Raw genomic sequence first — 4907 nt, forward strand, 5'->3', positions numbered from 1 at the left:
GTTCCCTGGGAAATGGAGAAGTTGCGAACGGGGACCAAAATTACTAAGCACGTTCCCATAGCAACGCACGCGCTGGATCTGCTGCTGCAGCGTAACCCCTATAGGCTGCGAGTGAAAACCTGCTTAATTAGCCAGGTTCGTCATGCAGAGTGCAAAGCCCCAAGTAAAATTAGGATCTCCCCCCACCCTGCTATGGGGCGTTCGGGCAGGCGTAGCACGCGGGGGGACCCCGACGCAGCGCATGCAGCCAGTCCTGCTCGGGCAGCTGCGGTGTGTCGTGGCCAGGCGCTCGGGGGGCTGCAAAGAGGATGGAGCTGGGCTGTTCTCCGTGGGGGCAGATGACAGAACAAGGAGCAATGGGCTCGAGCTGCAGCAAGGCAAGCTGAGGTTGGAGATCAGGAAAGACTTCCCTGTGTCTGCGCTGAGCCTGCTGCTGGGCGAGTGTCTCGGTGCTGAGACGTATGCAATAGCAGGCCCCCCTGGGTTCTTCCCCGCCCCCGCTGACTTCTGCCGCGTGCCCCCTCCACCGCCGTCGTCTCCTTTCCCAGCCCGGTCGCGCGCTCCCCACGTGGGAGCCGTTCGGGGTTTCCCATCCCGGGGCAGCTGCTAAGGTTGGGGCAGGACGCATCCGAGCCGATCCGCGGACCGCGCTTCTCCCTTCTCTGCCAGCTTCGCCTCGCAGGCCCGGGTCCCGCTTCAGCCGCAAGACGCCCGTTAGCCAAGCCCCAGCAGAGCCAATTAAGACGGCGCTTCATTTTCAAGCACAGCAGTCGGGCGCCGAGGGACTGGGGGTGCGGAGGGAAGAGCGCCTGTCGCCTTCTGCAGCGCGGCAGCTCCGGGTGTCCCTTGCAAGACGGTGCTGGGCCCCGGGCAGGATCAGGCTCGGCAGTCGGCGCAGCACAGGCTGGCGGGGATCTGAGCGGCAGCGGGTGGGAGGCTGGAGCCGGGGGTGCAAGGTGCTGTCCAAGGGGCGGTCGCAGCGTAAGCACGGGCCCGGTTCCCTTCTTGCTGCCTTCTCTCGCCCCTGCCTCCGTCAGTCACTTCTGCTCCCGCCCCAGCAATGCTTGTTCATGTGTTTCTGCCCCGGCCTGGGGGGTCTCTGCAGCTCTTTCCACGTCATTTGGGGCCGTAACTTGGTTGGCAAAATCCTGCCCCCAGGGTCTGCCGGGGTAATTAACTCCGGAGCATCTCCCCCGTCCTCGGGCCGTGCACAGGGCGAGGAACCTGTGCCGGCCTCTCGGGGGGGGGAGCGTTGCAGAGGGGCCGAGCTGCGGCAGGGCTTTTCCATGCTCTTTCATGCAGCCGGAGTCAGGAGCATCCGCATCTCTCCTCTGCCCAAAACTGGCACGTGGTTATATCTGTGGGCCTGAAGACCTTTGGATCCTAGCAAAACAGGGCCGGGGGGATCAGCGAGGTTCTCAGCCCTTTTAAACTCAAGGCACCCTCGATACACTTGAAGCTCCCTTTGGAAAATGCCGGCTCTGAACCTTACTTGTTTTTTTGACTGCAGAGAATTAATAGAGCGCGTTGGCTGCAAAGGATGCAAAGACCACAGTGAGCCAGGGTGTTTGTAGCACTCTGGATTCCTGTTTGAAATCTCTGGGTTTGTCTTGTGAATTTTGTTTGCACCCCTAACAGTGCTACCGTCCCGCAGCACCCTTGAAAGGATCTCGAGACGCCCTAGGCTGCTGCGGCGTCCCAGTTCAGCATCACTGATCTAGTGCAAGCCACTGCTCAGAGCAAAATCATCCCTGTCTAAACCAGCCCGGGCATCTAACCTGCTCTAAAAATCCTGTAATGGAGATTCCCTAATTTCTCTGGCATCCCTCCCAGCCCCATGCAACAACCAGCAAAGCTGGGGAAGCCTCCATAGCAGAGCACAGGCATCGCTACACCTAGATCATCCCCCACCAGTGTCTGTCCCCCCTCTCCTTGACACCCCCAGTGACGCAGTCCCCCCTTCCCCGGCGTCTCTCCCACGGCTGCCCTGCTCTGCCAGTGCAGACGAGTTTCCTGATCTCCAGTCTAAACCTACTTGGCTGCAACTTCAAACCACTGATCCATGTCCTGCTCTTTGCAGCACGAGAGAAAAGGTCTTTCTCTTCTCGTGGCAGCCCTTTATGTAGATCAGCTCATCGCTGCTTGTCCTACCCTAGGGACACGCCACAGTTGCTTGCTGTCCGCTTTGTGCATTCAGAGGCTGTTATCAAATCCCCCTTCGGTCTTCCCTTCTTCAGGCTAAATAACCCCCCGTTCTTCCAGGCGTTCCTTGGACTCCAGCACAAAAAGAAACCATTTGTACTGGTCTGCTGATATTTCAAACCGTGGGCACATTTGAATGCTGAGCCTTGAGCGGGGCCAAGTTTTCAAAAGCAGGAGCCAGCCTAAAGTTCGGTTCTTGAGTACATGTGATGCGATCTAGTTAGAGCGGGTTATAATGAAGTCAGACGTGAGCTGGGGGCCTTTGTGCGCTCCACTTCTTTTGCCCTTTCTTGCACCACAACTGCGAGACTCTTTGCACAAGTGGGATTTCCGGATGCTTTAAAAGTCTTTCTCGGGAGCTGCACGTGGGCTGTGGGGAGCCCCACGCGGTAGAGACGGGCTGGCGTGGTCGCGCTCCTGGCCGCCACGTGCAGCTCCCAAAATTGGCTGGAGCCGCGCACCGCTGGGCAGCTGCGCTTGTGCAGGCCACGAGCACCCCGCGGGCCTGCCGTCTGCTGCTGTTGTCGCTGGTGGGGGCAAGGGAGCATGACTTCCAGTCCCAAAACGGAGATGAGGAGGCACCTGTCAAGTGACAGGGATACCGGTGTGGCCCTCACCAGCTCACCAAAACTCATTAAGCAGCCCTCCAGCTGAAAGCATTGCTCACCCCAGCCCTAACCAGGTTTCTAACTTGACTTTTAAAACTCTTGTCTTGAAGCTCTCACTTAGGAAACTGCCGGTATTTTGGTCCGTTTCTAAAATCTCTGCCCCGAAAAGACCAACCGGGCTCTCTCCATGGCGTGCATCTCCTTGGCACCAAATGGTGAGGCTCTGAAAGGCCGTCGGAGGCGCCGCACCGAGACGGGCCAAGGCGGCTGTGCAGCAAGCTCACGCGCTTCCCCATCACCGCCTCCTCCCTCGTTGCGGCGCAAAGGGATTTGGGTTTGGCTGGACACAGAGAAGTTGCATGGGATTCAGCAGAGGAGCGAACTGAAACCGGTGGCGTCGTGTTGGGAGAAGGGCTGGGCAGGGCGGGGAGAAGACGCCCGTGGGTGATGCTCTGGGGTGGGCGCTGGTCTGCTGGCACGGGAGCGTGACGGCGCAAGGGGCACGAGGGAGATGCTGTTTGCAGCTCTCTGAGAGCAGCCTTGTTCGAGCAGATCCTGTGGCTGTCGGCTGACTCTCCCTGTGATAGCAGGGACCGGGGGGGCTGAGCCTGCTGACAGCCTGCGTTGTTCCCAAGGGCTGCAGGCCAGGGCGGACGCAAGGCTGAAGGGACTTGGAAGCAATTTGTCCACTGCCTTGATGAACTTCAAGAAGCCTTATGAATGTAGTTGTCAGTAATAAGCTCTTCATTCTTCCCTACTTTTTTTCACTTTTTTTTAAATGACAGTAATTGTTTATTTAAGGACTAATTTAGATATTACTATCAGCCTTCATTACTATGTGTAGGTGTTTGTGTGGCTTCCCCCCCCAATGGGGTTTTGTTTTTTGCATCAGCCCTTCGGACCCGAACTTTCGTTGGCACGACTGACTCGTGGCTTAGGCGGCGTGCAAGATGTGGGGGCATTTGACTCACTCCCCGGAGACCCCAATGCTAATAGCGGGCAGAAGAAAGTCCCCCCCCACAGTCATCGAGGGCAAGTTGGAGAAGAAAGCCAGCCTAGAGCAGGGGTTCCCAAACTGTGGTACGCATACCCCGGGGGTACGCAGGAGAAATTGTGTAATGGTGGATTTACTCGTCATTATACTTGACATTTAAGGGGTTAAAAATGCTGGTGGGGGTATGCAGGCAGCTGGCAAATCTGGAAGGGGGTATGCAATAAGGGAAAATTTGGGAACCTGTGTTCTCGAGTCCCCTAAGCCCAGCACCGGCAGGCTCTGGTCCCTGGAGCGGGAGCCTCGTTGCACGGCCATGGAGGGCAGGTACTCTGCCCCCGAGCGCTGCAGGGAGAGAGGGGCAAAGGGCGCCTCGATGTGGGGAAACCCCCGGGGCAGCTCCCTAAAGGCCCGGAGAGGCCTCGTTCGGAGCACAGCGTCCGACTTTGGGCCCCATCAGAGATCAGCAAGAGGCGTCTGAGGTCTGGAGAAAATGACAGACAAGGAAAGAACTGGGATTACGTAGCGTGGAGGGGACAAGGCTTTGGGAAGGGTGGTTGATAAGTCTCCAGGGTGCTTATACAGAGGATGGTGATCGACTGTTCTCTATGGCTGCAGGGGATAGGACGAGGAGCCATGGTCCTAAATTTTAGCAGGAGAAATGTAGGTTGGATACGCGGAAGAGCTGTGGTCGAGCACTGGGACGGGCTGCCCGGGGAGGCTGCGGAGTCTCCATCTGTGCTATTTCTAAAAGCAGGTTAGACAGATGCTTGGCTGGGCTGGTTTAGACAGCGACAATCCTGCCCTGAGCAGGGGGGTTGGACCAAATCCGTGATTCTTCCAACCCAAGGGTGACCTGAGATGCTCTCAAGGGTGTTGTACACTATTAGCACTGTTAGGTGTGCAAACGCCTACCTGTGGTCCACGAGATAAACCAAGAGCTTTCAAAGATTATTAAGGCTCATATATGTGAGAGCCCAGCAGGAAAAATTATGCTGAGGGGAAACCAGCTCGGGTTTGTAGCAGGTAGATCATGCCTGACTAATCTAGTCTGTTTTTATGACCAGGTTACAAAACACATGGACACAGGAGTATGGGTTGACATA

General features: G+C 57.2%; 1 protein-coding gene across 1 annotated transcript in view; it reads left to right on the top strand.

The window, feature by feature from the left end:
- Positions 1 to 4907, top strand: part of ADCY3 (adenylate cyclase 3) — a 62433-nt gene that overhangs the window by 25095 nt on the left and 32431 nt on the right. The gene's annotated exons all lie outside the window — the stretch shown is intronic.

Source organism: Crocodylus siamensis, chromosome 1 (genome assembly GCF_052110815.1).
Source record: "Crocodylus siamensis isolate JL-2025a chromosome 1, ASM5211081v1, whole genome shotgun sequence".
Lineage (NCBI taxonomy): Eukaryota > Metazoa > Chordata > Crocodylia > Crocodylidae > Crocodylus > Crocodylus siamensis.